Genomic DNA, 26700 nt, shown 5'->3' on the forward strand with positions numbered 1-26700 from the left:
GAAGGAATGGGAATACACTGACTTGCTGGTTTGAGTCAGAATATTTTCTAGGAGCCTGCAGATGCTCAAGTGGATGAAAATCACAAATGTAGTGGAAGGCCTACATTGTCTGAACCCACCCACCAGCTGCGAACTTCTGTTCTTTGCAGGTTCACTCTAAAGCCCAGGGTCAATACCTTTGTCCTGACCTGACGCTGATGTTATCTCAGTTCTTTCAGGGCAGCGGGGCAAAGACCTGGCTTTGGGGTTGGTGTGTGCTAAGTCTCTTGAGTCATGTCAGACTCTGTGCGACGCTATGGACTGCAGCCTGCCAGGGAGGATAGCATTATTTCCTTCCTGTGCTTTAAGATGGAAAGCAAACTGCTGTACTTTATTTTGGGGGACTCCAAAATCACTGCAGATGGTGCCTGCAGCCATGAAATTAAAAGACGCTTGCTCCTTGGAAGTAAAGCTATGACCAACCTAGACAGCATATTAAAAAACAGAGACATTTCTTTGCCAACAAAGGTCCGTCTGGTCAAAGCAATGGTTTTTCTGGCAGGCATGCATGGATGTGAGAGTTGGAATATAAGGACAGGTGAGCATCAAAGCATTGATGCTTTTGAGCTGTGGTGTGGCAGGAGACTCTTGAGAGTCCCTTGGACTGCACAGAGATCCAACCAGTCCATCCTAAAGGAAATCTACCCCGAATATACATTGGAGGGACTGATGCTGAAGCTGAAACTCCTATATTTTGGTCGTCTGATACGAAGAACTGACTCACTTGACAAGACCTTGATAGCGGGAAAGACTGAAAGTGGGAAGAGAAGGGGATGACAGAGGATGAGATGGGTGGATGGCATCACTGACTCCATGGACATGAGTTGGAGCAAGCTCTGGGAGTTGGTGATGGAAAGGAAAGCCTGGCGTGCTGCAGTCCGTGGGGTTGCAAAGAGTTGGACACGACTGAGCTACTGAACTGAACTCTAGCTAAGGCCATTTATGAGATGGAAAATACTTGTTTTTTTCCAATTATATATGATGATAGTATGAGACAAAGTCACGTGTGCCATCTGATTGGAATTGATAGCCATGTAAGAGTGTATGATTACAAGTAGGGCATTGTCTGCATTCAGTCATGAGAAGTATCTGGGTCACCCTAGAGCTTCACCAAATGGCTTCTTCAACTCAACACACAAAGCCTAGAATATGAAGACTCCAGCAAATTTGGGAAGTGTGTGTGTTATTCCCTCAGTTGTGCCTGACTCTTTGGACCCCACGGACTCTTTAGACCCACCAGGCTCCTCTTGTCCATTGAATTCTCCAGGCCAGAATACTGGAGTGCATAGCCAGGACCTTTTCCAGGGAATCTTCCTGACCCGTGGATCAAACCTGGGTCTCTTGCATTGCAGGCGGATGCTTTACCATCTGAGTGAGACAAGATAATAAACATGTGGCTTGTTGCCTAGGTTTGGCAAGTCCTTAGGTATAGTCATTTTCTTTTGTGTCATACGCATGGATGCCAGAGGTTTGCCACTTGATGCCTCCAAACAGTTTGATAGTTTGAAAAAATGCTGGAGATAAAAAAATAAAAGACGTGATCAAGTAAAAACTGAAACCTGGAAAACAGAAGATGAGTGATAAAGTTGGGTAGCTTTGTCCAATGGAAACCAAAAAGAAAATGTAGAAATATAACCAGGTTTCTCTGAATTGAGTCAAATACAAGTCAGCCATATTTCCTGGTGTCTGTCTGTTTATGGTGTCTTTTTCAGGTTCAAAGGGCAGAGGCAGAAGAATGGTTGAAACAAGATGTCTCTCTTCTGGGACAGCACTGCCATCGTGCGGAAACAGTTTGATCAGGCCAAAGCTGTGAGCTGCTCTTCCTTGCGAGGCCTAGCAGTGGAGGCCGGTCAGATCAACTTAGGAACAACAGAACCTGAACTCAAGCCTGGCCCTCAACCTTTTCTGTGTGATCTGGCAGGATCGGTGGACAGTCAGGTTCTAGGCTTAGTATCTGATCAGTGAGGGCCCAGGACCAAGGAGCCCTCCAGCTGCTGCCAGGAAGTCCAGTCACAGGAAGGAGGTAAGCGGGGCCTCAGTTTCCTAACATTGTGGTGGGCCTTAGAGCCAAGCACTGAAAATGGGGGCACTTGTCTTGTGAATCTGCCCTTTGTAGGGCCTGGGCCCATTGTGACAGGAGTGACAGAGTGCAATGGACTGGCCTAATGCCAAGTACCTTAAATAGGTGATGCCATTGACGAAATTGAGGGTGACCAAAAGTCTAAATAAAGTACCATGGCTTGGAGCAAGAAGGACCTGTATGGAAGGAATGGGAATACACTGACTTGCTGGTTTGAGTCAGAATATTTTCTAGGAGCCTGCAGATGCTCAAGTGGATGAAAATCACAAATGTAGTGGAAGGCCTACATTGTCTGAACCCACCCACCAGCTGCGAACTTCTGTGTCTTTGCAGGTTCACTCTAAAGCCCAGGGTCAATACCTTTGTCCTGACCTGACGCTGATGTTATCTCAGTTCTTGCAGGGGAGCGGGGCAAAGACCTGGCTTTGGGGTTGATGTGTGCTAAGTCTCTTGAGTCATGTCAGACTCTGTGCGACGCTATGGACTGCAGCCTGCCAGGGAGGATAGCATTATTTCCTTCCTGTGCTTTAAGATGGAAAGCAAACTGCTGTACTTTACTTTATTTTGGGGGACTCCAAAATCACTGCAGATGGTGACTGCAGCCATGAAATTAAAAGACGCTTGCTCCTTGGAAGTAAAGCTATGAGCAACCTAGACAGCATATTAAAAAACAGAGACATTTCTTTGCCAACAAAGGTCCGTCTGGTCAAAGCAATGGTTTTTCTGGCAGGCATGCATGGATGTGAGAGTTGGAATATAAGGACAGGTGAGCATCAAAGCATTGATGCTTTTGAGCTGTGGTGTGGCAGGAGACTCCTGAGAGTCCCTTGGACTGCACAGAGATCCAACCAGTCCATCCTAAAGGAAATCTACCCCCAATATACATTGGAGGGACTGATGCTGAAGCTGAAACTCCTATATTTTGGTCGTCTGATACGAAGAACTGACTCACTTGACAAGACCTTGATAGCGGGAAAGACTGAAAGTGGGAAGAGAAGGGGATGACAGAGGATGCGATGGGTGGATGGCATCACTGACTCCATGGACATGAGTTGGAGCAAGCTCTGGGAGTTGGTGATGGAAAGGAAAGCCTGGCGTGCTGCAGTCCGTGGGGTTGCAAAGAGTTGGACACGACTGAGCTACTGAACTGAACTCTAGCTAAGGCCATTTATGAGATGGAAAATACTTGTTTTTTTCCAATTATATATGATGATAGTATGAGACAAAGTCACGTGTGCCATCTGATTGGAATTGATAGCCATGTAAGAGTGTATGATTACAAGTAGGGCATTGTCTGCATTCAGTCATGGGAAGTATCTGGATCATCCTAGAGCTTCACCAAATGGCTTCTTCAACTCTACACACAAAGCCTAGAATATGAAGACTCCAGGAAATTTGGGAAGAGTGTGTGTTATTCCCTCAGTTGTGCCCGACTCTTTGGACCCCACGGACTCTTTAGACCCACCAGGCTCCTCTTGTCCATTGAATTCTCCGGGCCAGAATACTGGAGTGCATAGCCAGGACCTTTTCCAGGGAATCTTCCTGACCCGAGGATCAAACCTGGGTCTCCTGCATTGCAGGCGGATGCTTTACCATCTGAGTGAGACAAGATAATAAACATGTGGCTTGTTGCCTAGGTTTGGCAAGTCCTTAGGTATAGTCATTTTCTTTTGTGTCATACGCATGGATGCCAGAGGTTTGCCACTTGATGCCTCCAAACAGTTTGATAGTTTGAAAAAATGCTGGAGATAAAAAAATAAAAGACGTGATCAAGTAAAAATTGGAACCTGGAAAACAGAAGATGAGTGATAAAGTTGGGTAGCTTTGTCCAATGGAAACCAAAAAGAAAATGTAGAAATATAACCAGGTTTCTCTGAATTGAGTCAAATACAAGTCAGCCATATTTCCTGGTGTCTGTCTGTTTATGGTGTTTTTTTCAGGTTCAAAGGGCAGAGGCAGAAGAATGGTTGAAACAAGATGTCTCTCTTCTGGGACAGCACTGCCATCGTGCGGAAACAGTTTGATCAGGCCAAAGCTGTGAGCTGCTCTTCCTTGCGAGGCCTAGCAGTGGAGGCCGGTCAGATCAACTTAGGAACAACAGAAGCTGAACTCAAGCCTGGCCTCTCAACCTTTTCTGTGTGATCTGGCAGGATCGGTGGGCAGTCAGGTTCTAGGCTTAGTATCTGATCAGTGAGGGCCCAGGACCAAGGAGCCCTCCAGCTGCTGCCAGGAAGCCCAGTCACAGGAAGGAGGTAAGCGGGGCCTCAGTTTCCTAACATTGTGGTGGGCCTTAGAGCCAAGCACTGAAAATGGGGGCACTTGTCTTGTGAATCTGCCCTTTGTAGGGCCTGGGCCCATTGTGACAGGAGTGACAGAGTGCAATGGACTGGCCTAATGCCAAGTACCTTAAATAGGTGATGCCGTTGACGAAATTGAGGGTGACCAAAAGTCTAAACAAAGTACCATGGCTTGTAGCAAGAAGGACCTGTATGGAAGGAGTGGGAATACACTGACCTGCTGGTTTGAGTCAGAATATTTTCTAGGAGCCTGCAGATGCTCAAGTGGATGAAAATCACAAATGTAGTGGAAGGCCTACATTGTCTGAACCCACCCACCAGCTGTGAACTTCTGTGTCTTTGCAGGTTCACTCTAAAGCCCAGGGTCAATACCTTTGTGCTGACCTGACGCTGATGTTATCTCAGTTCTTGCAGGGGAGCGGGGCAAAGGCCTGGCTTTGGGGTTGGTGTGTGCTAAGTCTCTTCAGTCATGTCAGACTCTGTGCGTGCCTATGGACTGCAGCCTGCCAGGGAGGATAGCATTATTTCCTTCCTGTGCTTTAAGATGGAAAGCAAACTGCTGTACTTTGAGGATCATGTTTTACCTCCTTCTAAGCTATATGGTTTTACTCTACTTCTAAACTGCTTTATTTTGGGGGGCTCCAAAATGACTGCAGATGGTGCCTGCAGCCATGAAATTAAAAGACGCTTGCTCCTTGGAAGTAAAGCTATGACCAACCTAGACAGCATATTAAAAAACAGAGACATTTCTTTGCCAACAAAGGTCCGTCTGGTCAAAGCAATGGTTTTTCTGGCAGGCATGCATGGATGTGAGAGTTGGAATATAAGGACAGGTGAGCATCAAAGCATTGATGCTTTTGAGCTGTGGTGTGGCAGGAGACTCTTGAGAATCCCTTGGACTGCACAGAGATCCAACCAGTCCATCCTAAAGGAAATCTACCCCGAATATACATTGGAGGGTCTGATGCTGAAGGTGAAACTCCTATATTTTGGTCGTCTGATACGAAGAACTGACTCACTTGACAAGACCTTGATAGCGGGAAAGACTGAAAGTGGGAAGAGAAGGGGATGACAGAGGATGAGATGGGTGGATGGCATCACTGACTCCATGGACATGAGTTGGAGCAAGCTCTGGGAGTTGGTGATGGAAAGGAAAGCCTGGCGTGCTGCAGTCCGTGGGGTTGCAAAGAGTTGGACACGACTGAGCTACTGAACTGAACTCTAGCTAAGGCTATTTATGAGATCGAAAATACTTGTTTTTTTCCAATTATATATGATGATAGTATGAGACAAAGTCACGTGTGCCATCTGATTGGAATTGATAGCCATGTAAGAGTGTATGATTACAAGTAGGGCATTGTCTGCATTCAGTCATGGGAAGTATCTGGGTCATCCTAGAGCTTCACCAAATGGCTTCTTCAACTCAACACACAAAGCCTAGAATATGAAGACTCCAGGATATTTGGGAAGTGTGTGTGTTATTCCCTCAGTTGTGCCTGACTCTTTGGACCCCACGGACTCTTTAGACCCACCAGGCTCCTCTTGTCCAATGAATTCTCCAGGCCAGAATACTGGAGTGCATAGCCAGGACCTTTTCCAGGGAATCTCCCTGACCCGAGGATCAAACCTGGGTCTCCTGCATTGCAGGCGGATGCTTTACCATCTGAGTGAGACAAGATAATAAAAATGTGGCCTATTGCCTAGATTTGGCAAGTCCTTAGGTATAGTCATTTTCTTTTGTGTCATACGCATGGATGCCAGAGGTTTGCCACTTGATGCCTCCAAACAGTTTGATAGTTTGAAAAAATGCTGGAGATAAAAAAATAAAAGACGTCATCAAGTAAAAATTGAAATCTGGAAAAGAGAAGATGAGTGATAAAGTTGGGTAGCTTTGTCCAATGGAAACCAAAAATAAAATGTAGAAATATAACCAGGTTTCTCTGAATTGAGTCAAATGGAAGTCAGCCATATTTCTTGGTGTCTCTCTGTTTATGGTGTTTTTTTCAGGTTGACAGGGCGGAGGCAGAAGAATGGTTGAAACAAGATGTCTCTCTTCTGGGACAACACTGCCATCGTGCGGAAACAGTTTGATCAGGCCAAAGCTGTGAGCTGCTCTTCCTTGCGAGGCCTAGCAGTGGAGGCCGGTCAGATCAACTTAGGAACAACAGAAGCTGAACTCAAGCCTGGCCTCTCAACCTTTTCTGTGTGATCTGGCAGGATCGGTGGACAGTCAGGTTCTAGGCTTAGTATCTGATCAGTGAGGGCCCAGGACCAAGGAGCCCTCCAGCTGCTGCCAGGAAGCCCAGTCACAGGAAGGAAGTAAGCGGGGCCTCAGTTTCCTAACATTGTGGTGGGCCTTAGAGCCAAGCACTGAAAATGGGGGCACTTGTCTTGTGAATCTGCCCTTTGTAGGGCCTGGGCCCATTGTGACAGGAGTGACAGAGTGCAATGGACTGGCCTAATGCCAAGTACCTTAAATAGGTGATGCCGTTGACGAAGTTGAGGGTGACCAAAAGTCTAAACAAAGTACCATGGCTTGTAGCAAGAAGGACCTGTATGGAAGGAGTGGGAATACACTGACCTGCTGGTTTGAGTCAGAATATTTTCTAGGAGCCTGCAGATGCTCAAGTGGATGAAAATCACAAATGTAGTGGAAGGCCTACATTGTCTGAACCCACCCACCAGCTGTGAACTTCTGTGTCTTTGCAGGTTCACTCTAAAGCCCAGGGTCAATACCTTTGTGCTGACCTGACGCTGATGTTATCTCAGTTCTTGCAGGGGAGCGGGGCAAAGGCCTGGCTTTGGGGTTGGTGTGTGCTAAGTCTCTTCAGTCATGTCAGACTCTGTGCGTGCCTATGGACTGCAGCCTGCCAGGGAGGATAGCATTATTTCCTTCCTGTGCTTTAAGATGGAAAGCAAACTGCTGTACTTTGAGGATCATGTTTTACCTCCTTCTAAGCTATATGGTTTTACTCTACTTCTAAACTGCTTTATTTTGGGGGGCTCCAAAATGACTGCAGATGGTGCCTGCAGCCATGAAATTAAAAGACGCTTGCTCCTTGGAAGTAAAGCTATGACCAACCTAGACAGCATATTAAAAAACAGAGACATTTCTTTGCCAACAAAGGTCCGTCTGGTCAAAGCAATGGTTTTTCTGGCAGGCATGCATGGATGTGAGAGTTGGAATATAAGGACAGGTGAGCATCAAAGCATTGATGCTTTTGAGCTGTGGTGTGGCAGGAGACTCTTGAGAGTCCCTTGGACTGCACAGAGATCCAACCAGTCCATCCTAAAGGAAATCTACCCCGAATATACATTGGAGGGACTGATGCTGAAGCTGAAACTCCTATATTTTGGTCGTCTGATACGAAGAACTGACTCACTTGACAAGACCTTGATAGCGGGAAAGACTGAAAGTGGGAAGAGAAGGGGATGACAGAGGATGAGATGGGTGGATGGCATCACTGACTCCATGGACATGAGTTGGAGCAAGCTCTGGGAGTTGGTGATGGAAAGGAAAGCCTGGCGTGCTGCAGTCCGTGGGGTTGCAAAGAGTTGGACACGACTGAGCTACTGAACTGAACTCTAGCTAAGGCCATTTATGAGATGGAAAATACTTGTTTTTTTCCAATTATATATGATGATAGTATGAGACAAAGTCACGTGTGCCATCTGATTGGAATTGATAGCCATGTAAGAGTGTATGATTACAAGTAGGGCATTGTCTGCATTCAGTCATGGGAAGTATCTGGATCATCCTAGAGCTTCACCAAATGGCTTCTTCAACTCTACACACAAAGCATAGAATATGAAGACTCCAGGAAATTTGGGAAGTGTGTGTGTTATTCCCTCAGTTGTGCCCGACTCTTTAGACCCCACGGACTCTTTAGACCCACTAGGCTCCTCTTGTCCATTGAATTCTCCAGGCCAGAATACTGGAGTGCATAGCCAGGACCTTTTCCAGGGAATCTTCCTGACCCGAGGATCAAACCTGGGTCTCCTGCATTGCAGGCGGATGCTTTACCATCTGAGTGAGACAGGATAATAAACATGTGACCTGTTGCCTAGATTTGGCAAGTCCTTAGGTATAGTCAATTTCTTTTGTGTCTTACGCATGGATGCCAGAGGTTTGCCACTTGATGCCTCCAAACAGTTTGATAGTTTGAAAAAATGCTGGAGATAAAAAAAAAAAAAGAAGGGATCAAGTAAAAATTGAAATCTGGAAAACAGAAGATGAATGATAAAGTTGGGTACCTTTCTCCAATGGAAACCAAAAAGAAAATGTAGAAATATAACCAGGTTTCTCTGAATTGAGTCAAATACAAGTCAGCCATATTTCCTGGTGTCTGTCTGTTTATGGTGTCTTTTTCAGGTTCAAAGGGCAGAGGCAGAAGAATGGTTGAAACAAGATGTCTCTCTTCTGGGACAGCACTGCCATCGTGCGGAAACAGTTTGATCAGGCCAAAGCTGTGAGCTGCTCTTCCTTGCGAGGCCTAGCAGTGGAGGCCGGTCAGATCAACTTAGGAACAACAGAACCTGAACTCAAGCCTGGCCCTCAACCTTTTCTGTGTGATCTGGCAGGATCGGTGGACAGTCAGGTTCTAGGCTTAGTATCTGATCAGTGAGGGCCCAGGACCAAGGAGCCCTCCAGCTGTTGCCAGGAAGTCCAGTCACAGGAAGGAGGTAAGCGGGGCCTCAGTTTCCTAACATTGTGGTGGGCCTTAGAGCCAAGCACTGAAAATGGGGGCACTTGTCCTGTGAATCTGCCCTTTGTAGGGCCTGGGCCCATTGTGACAGGAGTGACAGAGTGCAATGGACTGGCCTAATGCCAAGTACCTTAAATAGGTGATGCCATTGACGAAGTTGAGGGTGACCAAAAGTCTAAATAACGTACCATGGCTTGGAGCAAGAAGGACCTGTATGGAAGGAATGGGAAAACACTGACTTGCTGGTTTGAGTCAGAATATTTTCTAGGAGCCTGCAGATGCTCAAGTGGATGAAAATCACAAATGTAGTGGAAGGCCTACATTGTCTGAACCCACCCACCAGCTGCGAACTTCTGTGTCTTTGCAGGTTCACTCTAAAGCCCAGGGTCAATACCTTTGTCCTGTCCTGACGCTGATGTTATCTCAGTTCTTGCAGGGGAGCGGGGCAAAGACCTGGCTTTGGGGTTGGTGTGTGCTAAGTCTCTTGAGTCATGTCAGACTCTGTGCGACGCTATGGACTGCAGCCTGCCAGGGAGGATAGCATTATTTCCTTCCTGTGCTTTAAGATGGAAAGCAAACTGCTGTACTTTACTTTATTTTGGGGAACTCCAAAATCACTGCAGATGGTGACTGCAGCCATGAAATTAAAAGACGCTTGCTCCTTGGAAGTAAAGCTATGACCAACCTAGACAGCATATTAAAAAACAGAGACATTTCTTTGCCAACAAAGGTCCGTCTGGTCAAAGCAATGGGTTTTCTGGCAGGCATGCATGGATGTGAGAGTTGGAATATAAGGACAGGTGAGCATCAAAGCATTGATGCTTTTGAGCTGTGGTGTGGCAGGAGACTCTTGAGAGTCCCTTGGACTGCACAGAGATCCAACCAGTCCATCCTAAAGGAAATCTACCCCGAATATACATTGGAGGGACTGATGCTGAAGCTGAAACTCCTATATTTTGGTCGTCTGATACGAAGAACTGACTCACTTGACAAGACCTTGATAGCGGGAAAGACTGAAAGTGGGAAGAGAAGGGGATGACAGAGGATGAGATGGGTGGATGGCATCACTGACTCCATGGACATGAGTTGGAGCAAGCTCTGGGAGTTGGTGATGGAAAGGAAAGCCTGGCGTGCTGCAGTCCGTGGGGTTGCAAAGAGTTGGACACGACTGAGCTACTGAACTGAACTCTAGCTAAGGCCATTTATGAGATGGAAAATACTTGTTTTTTTCCAATTATATATGATGATAGTATGAGACAAAGTCACGTGTGCCATCTGATTGGAATTGATAGCCATGTAAGAGTGTATGATTACAAGTAGGGCATTGTCTGCATTCAGTCATGGGAAGTATCTGGGTCATCCTAGAGCTTCACCAAATGGCTTCTTCAACTCAACACACAAAGCCTAGAATATGAAGACTCCAGCAAATTGGGGAAGTGTGTGTGTTATTCCCTCAGTTGTGCCCGACTCTTTGGACCCCACGGACTCTTTAGACCCACCAGGCTCCTCTTGTCCATTGAATTCTCCAGGCCAGAATACTGGAGTGCATAGCCAGGACCTTTTCCAGGGAATCTTCCTGACCCAAGGATCAAACCTGGGTCTCCTGCATTGCAGGCGGATGCTTTACCATCTGAGTGAGACAAGATAATAAACATGTGGCTTGTTGCCTAGGTTTGGCAAGTCCTAAGGTATAGTCATTTTCTTTTGTGTCATACGCATGGATGCCAGAGGTTTGCCACTTGATGCCTCCAAACAGTTTGATAGTTTGAAAAAATGCTGGAGATAAAAAAATAAAAGACGTGATCAAGTAAAAATTGAAATCTGGAAAACAGAAGATGAGTGATAAAGTTGGGTAGCTTTGTCCAATGGAAACCAAAAAGAAAATGTAGAAATATAACCAGGTTTCTCTGAATTGAGTCAAATACAAGTCAGCCATATTTCCTGGTGTCTGTCTGTTTATGGTGTTTTTTTCAGGTTCAAAGGGCAGAGGCAGAAGAATGGTTGAAACAAGATGTCTCTCTTCTGGGACAGCACTGCCATCGTGCGGAAACAGTTTGATCAGGCCAAAGCTGTGAGCTGCTCTTCCTTGCGAGGCCTAGCAGTGGAGGCCGGTCAGATCAACTTAGGAACAACAGAACCTGAACTCAAGCCTGGCCCTCAACCTTTTCTGTGTGATCTGGCAGGATCGGTGGACAGTCAGGTTCTAGGCTTAGTATCTGATCAGTGAGGGCCCAGGACCACGGAGCCCTCCAGCTGTTGCCAGGAAGTCCAGTCACAGGAAGGAGGTAAGCGGGGCCTCAGTTTCCTAATATTGTGGTGGGCCTTAGAGCCAAGCACTGAAAATGGGGGCACTTGTCTTGTGAATCTGCCCTTTGTAGGGCCTGGGCCCATTGTGACAGGAGTGACAGAGTGCAATGGACTGGCCTAATGCCAAGTACCTTAAATAGGTGATGCCATTGACGAAGTTGAGGGTGACCAAAAGTCTAAATAAAGTACCATGGCTTGGAGCAAGAAGGACCTGTATGGAAGGAATGGGAATACACTGACTTGCTGGTTTGAGTCAGAATATTTTCTAGGAGCCTGCAGATGCTCAAGTGGATGAAAATCACAAATGTAGTGGAAGGCCTATATTGTCTGAACCCACCCACCATCTGCGAACTTCTGTGTCTTTGCAGGTTCACTCTAAAGCCCAGGGTCAATACCTTTGTCCTGACCTGACGCTGATGTTATCTCAGTTCTTGCAGGGGAGCGGGGCAAAGACCTGGCTTTGGGGTTGGTGTGTGCTAAGTCTCTTGAGTCATGTCAGACTCTGTGCGACGCTATGGACTGCAGCCTGCCAGGGAGGATAGCATTATTTCCTTCCTGTGCTTTAAGATGGAAAGCAAACTGCTGTACTTTACTTTATTTTGGGGGACTCCAAAATCACTGCAGATGGTGACTGCAGCCATGGAATTAAAAGACGCTTGCTCCTTGGAAGTAAAGCTATGACCAACCTAGACAGCATCTTAAAAAGCAGAGACATTTCTTTGCCAACAAAGGTCCGTCTGGTCAAAGCAATGGTTTTTCTGGCAGGCATGCATGGATGTGAGAGTTGGAATATAAGGACAGGTGAGCATCAAAGCATTGATGCTTTTGAGCTGTGGTGTGGCAGGAGACTCTTGAGAGTCCCTTGGACTGCACAGAGATCCAACCAGTCCATCCTAAAGGAAATCTACCCCGAATATACATTGGAGGGACTGATGCTGAAGCTGAAACTCCTATATTTTGGTCGTCTGATACGAAGAACTGACTCACTTGATAAGACCTTGATAGCGGGAAAGACTGAAAGTGGGAAGAGAAGGGGATGACAGAGGATGAGATGGGTGGATGGCATCACTGACTCCATGGACATGAGTTGGAGCAAGCTCTGGGAGTTGGTGATGGAAAGGAAAGCCTGGCGTGCTGCAGTCCGTGGGGTTGCAAAGAGTTGGACACGACTGAGCTACTGAACTGAACTCTAGCTAAGGCCATTTATGAGATGGAAAATACTTGTTTTTTTCCAATTATATATGATGATAGTATGAGACAAAGTCACGTGTGCCATCTGATTGGAATTGATAGCCATGTAAGAGTGTATGATTACAAGTAGGGCATTGTCTGCATTCAGTCATGGGAAGTATCTGGATCATCCTAGAGCTTCACCAAATGGCTTCTTCAACTCAACACACAAAGCCTAGAATATGAAGACTCCAGCAAATTGGGGAAGCGTGTGTGTTATTCCCTCAGTTGTGCCTGACTCTTTGGACCCCACGGACTCTTTAGACCCACCAGGCTCCTCTTGTCCATTGAATTCTCCAGGCCAGTATACTGGAGTGCATAGCCAGGACCTTTTCCAGGGAATCTTCCTGACCCGAGGATCAAACCTGGGTCTCCTGCATTGCAGGCGGATGCTTTACCATCTGAGTGAGACAAGATAATAAACATGTGGCTTGTTGCCTAGGTTTGGCAAGTCCTTAGGTATAGTCAATTTCTTTTGTGTCTTACGCATGGATGCCAGAGGTTTGCCACTTGATGCCTCCAAACAGTTTGATAGTTTGAAAAAATGCTGGAGATAAAAAAAAAAAAAGAAGGGATCAAGTAAAAATTGAAATCTGGAAAACAGAAGATGAGTGATAAAGTTGGGTACCTTTGTCCAATGGAAACCAAAAAGAAAATGTAGAAATATAACCAGGTTTCTCTGAATTGAGTCAAATACAAGTCAGCCATATTTCCTGGTGTCTGTCTGTTTATGTTGTCTTTTTCAGGTTCAAAGGGCAGAGGCAGAAGAATGGTTGAAACAAGATGTCTCTCTTCTGGGACAGCACTGCCATCGTGCGGAAACAGTTTGATCAGGCCAAAGCTGTGAGCTGCTCTTCCTTGCGAGGCCTAGCAGTGGAGGCCGGTCAGATCAACTTAGGAACAACAGAACCTGAACTCAAGCCTGGCCCTCAACCTTTTCTGTGTGATCTGGCAGGATCGGTGGACAGTCAGGTTCTAGGCTTAGTATCTGATCAGTGAGGGCCCAGGACCAAGGAGCCCTCCAGCTGTTGCCAGGAAGTCCAGTCACAGGAAGGAGGTAAGCGGGGCCTCAGTTTCCTAACATTGTGGTGGGCCTTAGAGCCAAGCACTGAAAATGGGGCCCTTGTCCTGTGAATCTGCCCTTTGTAGGGCCTGGGCCCATTGTGACAGGAGTGACAGAGTGCAATGGACTGGCCTAATGCCAAGTACCTTAAATAGGTGATGCCATTGACGAAGTTGAGGGTGACCAAAAGTCTAAATAAAGTACCATGGCTTGGAGCAAGAAGGACCTGTATGGAAGGAATGGGAATACACTGACTTGCTGGTTTGAGTCAGAATATTTTCTAGGAGCCTGCAGATGCTCAAGTGGATGAAAATCACAAATGTAGTGGAAGGCCTACATTGTCTGAACCCACCCACCAGCTGCGAACTTCTGTGTCTTTGCAGGTTCACTCTAAAGCCCAGGGTCAATACCTTTGTCCTGACCTGACGCTGATGTTATCTCAGTTCTTGCAGGGGAGCGGGGCAAAGACCTGGCTTTGGGGTTGGTGTGTGCTAAGTCTCTTGAGTCATGTCAGACTCTGTTCGACGCTATGGACTGCAGCCTGCCCGGGAGGATAGCATTATTTCCTTCCTGTGCTTTAAGATGGAAAGCAAACTGCTGTACTTTACTTTATTTTGGGGAACTCCAAAATCACTGCAGATGGTGACTGCAGCCATGAAATTAAAAGACGCTTGCTCCTTGGAAGTAAAGCTATGACCAACCTAGACAGCATATTAAAAAACAGAGACATTTCTTTGCCAACAAAGGTCCGTCTGGTCAAAGCAATGGTTTTTCTGGCAGGCATGCATGGATGTGAGAGTTGGAATATAAGGACAGGTGAGCATCAAAGCATTGATGCTTTTGAGCTGTGGTGTGGCAGGAGACTCTTGAGAGTCCCTTGGACTGCACAGAGATCCAACCAGTCCATCCTAAAGGAAATCTACCCCGAATATACATTGGAGGGACTGATGCTGAAGCTGAAACTCCTATATTTTGGTCGTCTGATACGAAGAACTGACTCACTTGACAAGACCTTGATAGCGGGAAAGACTGAAAGTGGGAAGAGAAGGGGATGACAGAGGATGAGATGGGTGGATGGCATCACTGACTCCATGGACATGAGTTGGAGCAAGCTCTGGGAGTTGGTGATGGAAAGGAAAGCCTGGCGTGCTGCAGTCCGTGGGGTTGCAAAGAGTTGGACACGACTGAGCTACTGAACTGAACTCTAGCTAAGGCCATTTATGAGATGGAAAATACTTGTTTTTTTCCAATTATATATGATGATAGTATGAGACAAAGTCACGTGTGCCATCTGATTGGAATTGATAGCCATGTAAGAGTGTATGATTACAAGTAGGGCATTGTCTGCATTCAGTCATGGGAAGTATCTGGATCATCCTAGAGCTTCACCAAATGGCTTCTTCAACTCAACACACAAAGCCTAGAATATGAAGACTCCAGCAAATTTGGGAAGTGTGTGTGTTATTCCCTCAGTTGTGCCTGACTCTTTGGACCCCACGGACTCTTTAGACCCACCAGGCTCCTCTTGTCCATTGAATTCTCCAGGCCAGAATACTGGAGTGCATAGCCAGGACCTTTTCCAGGGAATCTTCCTGACCCGAGGATCAAACCTGGGTCTCCTGCATTGCAGGCGGATGCTTTACCATCTGAGTGAGACAAGATAATAAACATGTGACCTGTTGCCTAGATTTGGCAAGTCCTTAGATATAGTCAATTTCTTTTGTGTCTTACGCATGGATGCCAGAGGTTTGCCACTTGATGCCTCCAAACAGTTTGATAGTTTGAAAAAATGCTGGAGATAAAAAAAAAAAAAGAAGGGATCAAGTAAAAATTGAAATCTGGAAAACAGAAGATGAGTGATAAAGTTGGGTACCTTTGTCCAATGGAAACCAAAAAGAAAATGTAGAAATATAACCAGGTTTCTCTGAATTGAGTCAAATACAAGTCAGCCATATTTCCTGGTGTCTGTCTGTTTATGGTGTCTTTTTCAGGTTCAAAGGGCAGAGGCAGAAGAATGGTTGAAACAAGATGTCTCTCTTCTGGGACAGCACTGCCATCGTGCGGAAACAGTTTGATCAGGCCAAAGCTGTGAGCTGCTCTTCCTTGCGAGGCCTAGCAGTGGAGGCCGGTCAGATCAACTTAGGAACAACAGAACCTGAACTCAAGCCTGGCCCTCAACCTTTTCTGTGTGATCTGGCAGGATCGGTGGACAGTCAGGTTCTAGGCTTAGTATCTGATCAGTGAGGGCCCAGGACCAAGGAGCCCTCCAGCTGTTGCCAGGAAGTCCAGTCACAGGAAGGAGGTAAGCGGGGCCTCAGTTTCCTAACATTGTGGTGGGCCTTAGAGCCAAGCACTGAAAATGGGGGCACTTGTCCTGTGAATCTGCCCTTTGTGGGGCCTGGGCCCATTGTGACAGGAGTGACAGAGTGCAATGGACTGGCCTAATGCCAAGTACCTTAAATAGGTGATGCCATTGACGAAGTTGAGGGTGACCAAAAGTCTAAATAAAGTACCATGGCTTGGAGCAAGAAGGACCTGTATGGAAGGAATGGGAATACACTGACTTGCTGGTTTGAGTCAGAATATTTTCTAGGAGCCTGCAGATGCTCAAGTGGATGAAAATCACAAATGTAGTGGAAGGCCTACATTGTCTGAACCCACCCACCAGCTGCGAACTTCTGTGTCTTTGCAGGTTCACTCTAAAGCCCAGGGTCAATACCTTTGTCCTGACCTGACGCTGATGTTATCTCAGTTCTTGCAGGGGAGCGGGGCAAAGACCTGGCTTTGGGGTTGGTGTGTGCTAAGTCTCTTGAGTCATGTCAGACTCTGTTCGACGCTATGGACTGCAGCCTGCCCGGGAGGATAGCATTATTTCCTTCCTGTGCTTTAAGATGGAAAGCAAACTGCTGTACTTTACTTTATTTTGGGGAACTCCAAAATCACTGCAGATGGTGACTGCAGCCATGAAATTAAAAGACGCTTGCTCCTTGGAAGTAAAGCTATGACCAACCTAGACAGCATATTAAAAAACAGAGACATTTCTTTGCCAACAAAGGTCCGTCTGGTCAAAGCAATGGTTTTTCTGGCAGGCATGCATGGATGTGAGAGTTGGAATATAAGGACAGGTGAGCATCAAAGCATTGATGCTTTTGAGCTGTGGTGTGGCAGGAGACTCTTGAGAGTCCCTTGGACTGCACAGAGATCCAACCAGTCCATCCTAAAGGAAATCTACCCCGAATATACATTGGAGGGACTGATGCTGAAGCTGAAACTCCTATATTTTGGTCGTCTGATACGAAGAACTGACTCACTTGACAAGACCTTGATAGCGGGAAAGACTGAAAGTGGGAAGAGAAGGGGATGACAGAGGATGAGATGGGTGGATGGCATCACTGACTCCATGGACATGAGTTGGAGCAAGCTCTGGGAGTTGGTGATGGAAAGGAAAGCCTGGCGTGCTGCAGTCCGTGGGGTTGCAAAGAGTTGGACACGACTGAGCTACTGAACTGAACTCTAGCTAAGGCCATTTATGAGATGGAAAATACTTGTTTTTTTCCAATTATATATGATGATAGTATGAGACAAAGTCACGTGTGCCATCTGATTGGAATTGATAGCCATGTAAGAGTGTATGATTACAAGTAGGGCATTGTCTGCATTCAGTCATGGGAAGTAGCTGGATCATCCTAGAGCTTCACCAAATGGCTTCTTCAACTCAACACACAAAGCCTAGAATATGAAGACTCCACCAAATTTGGGAAGTGTGTGTGTTATTCCCTCAGTTGTGCCTGACTCTTTGGACCCCACGGACTCTTTAGACCCACCAGGCTCCTCTTGTCCATTGAATTCTCCAGGCCAGAATACTGGAGTGCATAGCCAGGACCTTTTCCAGGGAATCTTCCTGACCCGAGGATCAAACCTGGGTCTCCTGCATTGCAGGCGGATGCTTTACCATCTGAGTGAGACAAGATAATAAACATGTGACCTGTTGCCTAGATTTGGCAAGTCCTTAGGTATAGTCAATTTCTTTTGTGTCTTACGCATGGATGCCAGAGGTTTGCCACTTGATGCCTCCAAACAGTTTGATAGTTTGAAAAAATGCTGGAGATAAAAAAAAAAAAAAAAGGGATCAAGTAAAAATTGAAATCTGGAAAACAGAAGATGAGTGATAAAGTTGGGTACCTTTGTCCAATGGAAACCAAAAAGAAAATGTAGAAATATAACCAGGTTTCTCTGAATTGAGTCAAATACAAGTCAGCCATATTTCCTGGTGTCTGTCTGTTTATGGTGTCTTTTTCAGGTTCAAAGGGCAGAGGCAGAAGAATGGTTGAAACAAGATGTCTCTCTTCTGGGACAGCACTGCCATCGTGCGGAAACAGTTTGATCAGGCCAAAGCTGTGAGCTGCTCTTCCTTGCGAGGCCTAGCAGTGGAGGCCGGTCAGATCAACTTAGGAACAACAGAACCTGAACTCAAGCCTGGCCCTCAACCTTTTCTGTGTGATCTGGCAGGATCGGTGGACAGTCAGGTTCTAGGCTTAGTATCTGATCAGTGAGGGCCCAGGACCAAGGAGCCCTCCAGCTGTTGCCAGGAAGTCCAGTCACAGGAAGGAGGTAAGCGGGGCCTCAGTTTCCTAACATTGTGGTGGGCCTTAGAGCCAAGCACTGAAAATGGGGGCACTTGTCCTGTGAATCTGCCCTTTGTGGGGCCTGGGCCCATTGTGACAGGAGTGACAGAGTGCAATGGACTGGCCTAATGCCAAGTACCTTAAATAGGTGATGCCATTGACGAAGTTGAGGGTGACCAAAAGTCTAAATAAAGTACCATGGCTTGGAGCAAGAAGGACCTGTATGGAAGGAATGGGAATACACTGACTTGCTGGTTTGAGTCAGAATATTTTCTAGGAGCCTGCAGATGCTCAAGTGGATGAAAATCACAAATGTAGTGGAAGGCCTACATTGTCTGAACCCACCCACCAGCTGCGAACTTCTGTGTCTTTGCAGGTTCACTCTAAAGCCCAGGGTCAATACCTTTGTCCTGACCTGACGCTGATGTTATCTCAGTTCTTGCAGGGGAGCGGGGCAAAGACCTGGCTTTGGGGTTGGTGTGTGCTAAGTCTCTTGAGTCATGTCAGACTCTGTGCGACGCTATGGACTGCAGCCTGCCAGGGAGGATAGCATTATTTCCTTCCTGTGCTTTAAGATGGAAAGCAAACTGCTGTACTTTACTTTATTTTGGGGGACTCCAAAATCACTGCAGATGGTGACTGCAGCCATGAAATTAAAAGACGCTTGCTCCTTGGAAGTAAAGCTATGACCAACCTAGACAGCATATTAAAAAACAGAGACATTTCTTTGCCAACAAAGGTCCGTCTGGTCAAAGCAATGGTTTTTCTGGCAGGCATGCATGGATGTGAGAGTTGGAATATAAGGACAGGTGAGCATCAAAGCATTGATGCTTTTGAGCTGTGGTGTGGCAGGAGACTCTTGAGAGTCCCTTGGACTGCACAGAGATCCAACCAGTCCATCCTAAAGGAAATCTACCCCGAATATACATTGGAGGGACTGATGCTGAAGCTGAAACTCCTATATTTTGGTCGTCTGATACGAAGAACTGACTCACTTGACAAGACCTTGATAGCGGGAAAGACTGAAAGTGGGAAGAGAAGGGGATGACAGAGGATGAGATGGGTGGATGGCATCACTGACTCCATGGACATGAGTTGGAGCAAGCTCTGGGAGTTGGTGATGGAAAGGAAAGCCTGGCGTGCTGCAGTCCGTGGGGTTGCAAAGAGTTGGACACGACTGAGCTACTGAACTGAACTCTAGCTAAGGCCATTTATGAGATGGAAAATACTTGTTTTTTTCCAATTATATATGATGATAGTATGAGACAAAGTCACGTGTGCCATCTGATTGGAATTGATAGCCATGTAAGAGTGTATGATTACAAGTAGGGCATTGTCTGCATTCAGTCATGGGAAGTATCTGGGTCATCCTAGAGCTTCACCAAATGGCTTCTTCAACTCAACACACAAAGCCTAGAATATGAAGACTCCAGCAAATTGGGGAAGTGTGTGTGTTATTCCCTCAGTTGTGCCCGACTCTTTGGACCCCACGGACTCTTTAGACCCACCAGGCTCCTCTTGTCCATTGAATTCTCCAGGCCAGAATACTGGAGTGCATAGCCAGGACCTTTTCCAGGGAATCTTCCTGACCCAAGGATCAAACCTGGGTCTCCTGCATTGCAGGCGGATGCTTTACCATCTGAGTGAGACAAGATAATAAACATGTGGCTTGTTGCCTAGGTTTGGCAAGTCCTTAGGTATAGTCATTTTCTTTTGTGTCATACGCATGGATGCCAGAGGTTTGCCACTTGATGCCTCCAAACAGTTTGATAGTTTGAAAAAATGCTGGAGATAAAAAAATAAAAGACGTGATCAAGTAAAAATTGAAATCTGGAAAACAGAAGATGAGTGATAAAGTTGGGTAGCTTTGTCCAATGGAAACCAAAAAGAAAATGTAGAAATATAACCAGGTTTCTCTGAATTGAGTCAAATACAAGTCAGCCATATTTCCTGGTGTCTGTCTGTTTATGGTGTTTTTTTCAGGTTCAAAGGGCAGATGCAGAAGAATGGTTGAAACAAGATGTCTCTCTACTGGGACAGCACTGCCATCGTGCGGAAACAGTTTGATCAGGCCAAAGCTGTGAGCTGCTCTTCCTTGCGAGGCCTAGCAGTGGAGGCCGGTCAGATCAACTTAGGAACAACAGAACCTGAACTCAAGCCTGGCCCTCAACCTTTTCTGTGTGATCTGGCAGGATCGGTGGACAGTCAGGTTCTAGGCTTAGTGTCTGATCAGTGAGGGCCCAGGACCAAGGAGCCCTCCAGCTGCTGCCAGGAAGTCCAGTCACAGGAAGGAGGTAAGCGGGGCCTCAGTTTCCTAACATTGTGGTGGGCCTTAGAGCCAAGCACTGAAAATGGGGGCACTTGTCTTGTGAATCTGCCCTTTGTAGGGCCTGGGCCCATTGTGACAGGAGTGACAGAGTGCAATGGACTGGCCTAATGCCAAGTACCTTAAATAGGTGATGCCATTGACGAAGTTGAGGGTGACCAAAAGTCTAAATAAAGTACCATGGCTTGGAGCAAGAAGGACCTGTATGGAAGGAATGGGAAAACACTGACTTGCTGGTTTGAGTCAGAATATTTTCTAGGAGCCTGCAGATGCTCAAGTGGATGAAAATCACAAATGTAGTGGAAGGCCTACATTGTCTGAACCCACCCACCAGCTGCGAACTTCTGTGTCTTTGCAGGTTCACTCTAAAGCCCAGGGTCAATACCTTTGTCCTGACCTGACGCTGATGTTATCTCAGTTCTTGCAGGGGAGCGGGGCAAAGACCTGGCTTTGGGGTTGGTGTGTGCTAAGTCTCTTGAGTCATGTCAGACTCTGTGCGACGCTATGGACTGCAGCCTGCCAGGGAGGATAGCATTATTTCCTTCCTGTGCTTTAAGATGGAAAGCAAACTGCTGTACTTTACTTTATTTTGGGGGACTCCAAAATCACTGCAGATGGTGACTGCAGCCATGAAATTAAAAGACGCTTGCTCCTTGGAAGTAAAGCTATGACCAACCTAGACAGCATATTAAAAAACAGAGACATTTCTTTGCCAACAAAGGTCCGTCTGGTCAAAGCAATGGTTTTTCTGGCAGGCATGCATGGATGTGAGAGTTGGAATATAAGGACAGGTGAGCATCAAAGCATTGATGCTTTTGAGCTGTGGTGTGGCAGGAGACTCTTGAGAGTCCCTTGGACTGCACAGAGATCCAACCAGTCCATCCTAAAGGAAATCTACCCCGAATATACATTGGAGGGACTGATGCTGAAGCTGAAACTCCTATATTTTGGTCGTCTGATACGAAGAACTGACTCACTTGACAAGACCTTGATAGCGGGAAAGACTGAAAGTGGGAAGAGAAGGGGATGACAGAGGATGAGATGGGTGGATGGCATCACTGACTCCATGGACATGAGTTGGAGCAAGCTCTGGGAGTTGGTGATGGAAAGGAAAGCCTGGCGTGCTGCAGTCCGTGGGGTTGCAAAGAGTTGGACACGACTGAGCTACTGAACTGAACTCTAGCTAAGGCCATTTATGAGATGGAAAATACTTGTTTTTTTCCAATTATATATGATGATAGTATGAGACAAAGTCACGTGTGCCATCTGATTGGAATTGATAGCCATGTAAGAGTGTATGATTACAAGTAGGGCATTGTCTGCATTCAGTCATGGGAAGTATCTGGGTCATCCTAGAGCTTCACCAAATGGCTTCTTCAACTCAACACACAAAGCCTAGAATATGAAGACTCCAGCAAATTGGGGAAGTGTGTGTGTTATTCCCTCAGTTGTGCCCGACTCTTTGGACCCCACGGACTCTTTAGACCCACCAGGCTCCTCTTGTCCATTGAATTCTCCAGGCCAGAATACTGGAGTGCATAGCCAGGACCTTTTCCAGGGAATCTTCCTGACCCAAGGATCAAACCTGGGTCTCCTGCATTGCAGGCGGATGCTTTACCATCTGAGTGAGACAAGATAATAAACATGTGGCTTGTTGCCTAGGTTTGGCAAGTCCTTAGGTATAGTCATTTTCTTTTGTGTCATACGCATGGATGCCAGAGGTTTGCCACTTGATGCCTCCAAACAGTTTGATAGTTTGAAAAAATGCTGGAGATAAAAAAATAAAAGACGTGATCAAGTAAAAATTGAAATCTGGAAAACAGAAGATGAGTGATAAAGTTGGGTAGCTTTGTCCAATGGAAACCAAAAAGAAAATGTAGAAATATAACCAGGTTTCTCTGAATTGAGTCAAATACAAGTCAGCCATATTTCCTGGTGTCTGTCTGTTTATGGTGTTTTTTTCAGGTTCAAAGGGCAGATGCAGAAGAATGGTTGAAACAAGATGTCTCTCTTCTGGGACAGCACTGCCATCGTGCGGAAACAGTTTGATCAGGCCAAAGCTGTGAGCTGCTCTTCCTTGCGAGGCCTAGCAGTGGAGGCCGGTCAGATCAACTTAGGAACAACAGAACCTGAACTCAAGCCTGGCCCTCAACCTTTTCTGTGTGATCTGGCAGGATCGGTGGACAGTCAGGTTCTAGGCTTAGTATCTGATCAGTGAGGGCCCAGGACCAAGGAGCCCTCCAGCTGCTGCCAGGAAGTCCAGTCACAGGAAGGAGGTAAGCGGGGCCTCAGTTTCCTAACATTGTGGTGGGCCTTAGAGCCAAGCACTGAAAATGGGGGCACTTGTCTTGTGAATCTGCCCTTTGTAGGGCCTGGGCCCATTGTGACAGGAGTGACAGAGTGCAATGGACTGGCCTAATGCCAAGTACCTTAAATAGGTGATGCCATTGACGAAGTTGAGGGTGACCAAAAGTCTAAATAAAGTACCATGGCTTGGAGCAAGAAGGACCTGTATGGAAGGAATGGGAATACACTGACTTGCTGGTTTGAGTCAGAATATTTTCTAGGAGCCTGCAGATGCTCAAGTGGATGAAAATCACAAATGTAGTGGAAGGCCTACATTGTCTGAACCCACCCACCAGCTGCGAACTTCTGTGTCTTTGCAGGTTCACTCTAAAGCCCAGGGTCAATACCTTTGTCCTGACCTGACGCTGATGTTATCTCAGTTCTTGCAGGGGAGCGGGGCAAAGACCTGGCTTTGGGGTTGGTGTGTGCTAAGTCTCTTGAGTCATGTCAGACTCTGTGCGACGCTATGGACTGCAGCCTGCCAGGGAGGATAGCATTATTTCCTTCCTGTGCTTTAAGATGGAAAGCAAACTGCTGTACTTTACTTTATTTTGGGGGACTCCAAAATCACTGCAGATGGTGACTGCAGCCATGGAATTAAAAGACGCTTGCTCCTTGGAAGTAAAGCTATGAGCAACCTAGACAGCATATTAAAAAACAGAGACATTTCTTTGCCAACAAAGGTCCGTCTGGTCAAAGCAATGGTTTTTCTGGCAGGCATGCATGGATGTGAGAGTTGGAATATAAGGACAGGTGAGCATCAAAGCATTGATGCTTTTGAGCTGTGGTGTGGCAGGAGACTCTTGAGAGTCCCTTGGACTGCACAGAGATCCAACCAGTCCATCCTAAAGGAAATCTACCCCGAATATACATTGGAGGGACTGATGCTGAAGCTGAAACTCCTATATTTTGGTCGTCTGATACGAAGAACTGACTCACTTGACAAGACCTTGATAGCGGGAAAGACTGAAAGTGGGAAGAGAAGGGGATGACAGAGGATGAGATGGGTGGATGGCATCACTGACTCCATGGACATGAGTTGGAGCAAGCTCTGGGAGTTGGTGATGGAAAGGAAAGCCTGGCGTGCTGCAGTCCGTGGGGTTGCAAAGAGTTGGACACGACTGAGCTACTGAACTGAACTCTAGCTAAGGCCATTTATGAGATGGAAAATACTTGTTTTTTTCCAATTATATATGATGATAGTATGAGACAAAGTCACGTGTGCCATCTGATTGGAATTGATAGCCATGTAAGAGTGTATGATTACAAGTAGGGCATTGTCTGCATTCAGTCATGGGAAGTATCTGGGTCATCCTAGAGCTTCACCAATTGGCTTCTTCAACTCAACACACAAAGCCTAGAATATGAAGACTCCAGCAAATTGGGGAAGTGTGTGTGTTATTCCCTCAGTTGTGCCCGACTCTTTGGACCCCACGGACTCTTTAGACCCACCAGGCTCCTCTTGTCCATTGAATTCTCCAGGCCAGAATACTGGAGTGCATAGCCAGGACGTTTTCCAGGGAATCTTCCTGACCCAAGGATCAAACCTGGGTCTCCTGCATTGCAGGCGGATGCTTTACCATCTGAGTGAGACAAGATAATAAACATGTGGCTTGTTGCCTAGGTTTGGCAAGTCCTTAGGTATAGTCATTTTCTTTTGTGTCATACGCATGGATGCCAGAGGTTTGCCACTTGATGCCTCCAAACAGTTTGATAGTTTGAAAAAATGCTGGAGATAAAAAAATAAAAGACGTGATCAAGTAAAAATTGAAATCTGGAAAACAGAAGATGAGTGATAAAGTTGGGTAGCTTTGTCCAATGGAAACCAAAAAGAAAATGTAGAAATATAACCAGGTTTCTCTGAATTGAGTCAAATACAAGTCAGCCATATTTCCTGGTGTCTGTCTGTTTATGGTGTTTTTTTCAGGTTCAAAGGGCAGATGCAGAAGAATGGTTGAAACAAGATGTCTCTCTTCTGGGACAGCACTGCCATCGTGCGGAAACAGTTTGATCAGGCCAAAGGTGTGAGCTGCTCTTCCTTGCGAGGCCTAGCAGTGGAGGCCGGTCAGATCAACTTAGGAACAACAGAACCTGAACTCAAGCCTGGCCCTCAACCTTTTCTGTGTGATCTGGCAGGATCGGTGGACAGTCAGGTTCTAGGCTTAGTATCTGATCAGTGAGGGCCCAGGACCAAGGAGCCCTCCAGCTGCTGCCAGGAAGTCCAGTCACAGGAAGGAGGTAAGCGGGGCCTCAGTTTCCTAACATTGTGGTGGGCCTTAGAGCCAAGCACTGAAAATGGGGGCACTTGTCTTGTGAATCTGCCCTTTGTAGGGCCTGGGCCCATTGTGACAGGAGTGACAGAGTGCAATGGACTGGCCTAATGCCAAGTACCTTAAATAGGTGATGCCATTGACGAAGTTGAGGGTGACCAAAAGTCTAAATAAAGTACCATGGCTTGGAGCAAGAAGGACCTGTATGGAAGGAATGGGAAAACACTGACTTGCTGGTTTGAGTCAGAATATTTTCTAGGAGCCTGCAGATGCTCAAGTGGATGAAAATCACAAATGTAGTGGAAGGCCTACATTGTCTGAACCCACCCACCAGCTGCGAACTTCTGTGTCTTTGCAGGTTCACTCTAAAGCCCAGGGTCAATACCTTTGTCCTGACCTGACCCTGATGTTATCTCAGTTCTTGCAGGGGAGCGGGGCAAAGACCTGGCTTTGGGGTTGGTGTGTGCTAAGTCTCTTGAGTCATGTCAGACTCTGTGCGACGCTATGGACTGCAGCCTGCCAGGGAGGATAGCATTATTTCCTTCCTGTGCTTTAAGATGGAAAGCAAACTGCTGTACTTTACTTTATTTTGGGGGACTCCAAAATCACTGCAGATGGTGACTGCAGCCATGGAATTAAAAGACGCTTGCTCCTTGGAAGTAAAGCTATGAGCAACCTAGACAGCATATTAAAAAACAGAGACATTTCTTTGCCAACAAAGGTCCGTCTGGTCAAAGCAATGGTTTTTCTGGCAGGCATGCATGGATGTGAGAGTTGGAATATAAGGACAGGTGAGCATCAAAGCATTGATGCTTTTGAGCTGTGGTGTGGCAGGAGACTCTTGAGAGTCCCTTGGACTGCACAGAGATCCAACCAGTCCATCCTAAAGGAAATCTACCCCGAATATACATTGGAGGGACTGATGCTGAAGCTGAAACTCCTATATTTTGGTCGTCTGATACGAAGAACTGACTCACTTGACAAGACCTTGATAGCGCGAAAGACTGAAAGTGGGAAGAGAAGGGGATGACAGAGGATGAGATGGGTGGATGGCATCACTGACTCCATGGACATGAGTTGGAGCAAGCTCTGGGAGTTGGTGATGGAAAGGAAAGCCTGGCGTGCTGCAGTCCGTGGGGTTGCAAAGAGTTGGACACGACTGAGCTACTGAACTGAACTCTAGCTAAGGCCATTTATGAGATGGAAAATACTTGTTTTTTTCCAATTATATATGATGATAGTATGAGACAAAGTCACGTGTGCCATCTGATTGGAATTGATAGCCATGTAAGAGTGTATGATTACAAGTAGGGCATTGTCTGCATTCAGTCATGGGAAGTATCTGGGTCATCCTAGAGCTTCACCAAATGGCTTCTTCAACTCAACACACAAAGCCTAGAATATGAAGACT

At 46.4% G+C, this 26700-nt stretch overlaps 1 long non-coding RNA gene across 1 annotated transcript in view; it reads left to right on the plus strand.

Annotated features, from left to right (window-relative positions):
* Positions 1 to 26700, plus strand: part of LOC145536975 (uncharacterized) — a 411144-nt gene that overhangs the window by 14433 nt on the left and 370011 nt on the right. The window contains exons 8-18 of the long non-coding RNA XR_014076109.1: positions 1752 to 2062; positions 4060 to 4371; positions 6424 to 6735; positions 8789 to 9099; positions 11097 to 11407; positions 13406 to 13716; positions 15714 to 16024; positions 18023 to 18333; positions 20331 to 20641; positions 22639 to 22949; positions 24947 to 25257. This is a non-coding gene — a long non-coding RNA (uncharacterized LOC145536975). The remainder of the gene's footprint in view (positions 1 to 1751; positions 2063 to 4059; positions 4372 to 6423; positions 6736 to 8788; positions 9100 to 11096; positions 11408 to 13405; positions 13717 to 15713; positions 16025 to 18022; positions 18334 to 20330; positions 20642 to 22638; positions 22950 to 24946; positions 25258 to 26700) is intronic.

This window comes from Giraffa tippelskirchi, chromosome X, assembly GCF_054371585.1.
Source record: "Giraffa tippelskirchi isolate mGirTip1 chromosome X, T2T-mGirTip1v1.2.pri, whole genome shotgun sequence".
NCBI classification, from domain to species: domain Eukaryota; kingdom Metazoa; phylum Chordata; class Mammalia; order Artiodactyla; family Giraffidae; genus Giraffa; species Giraffa tippelskirchi.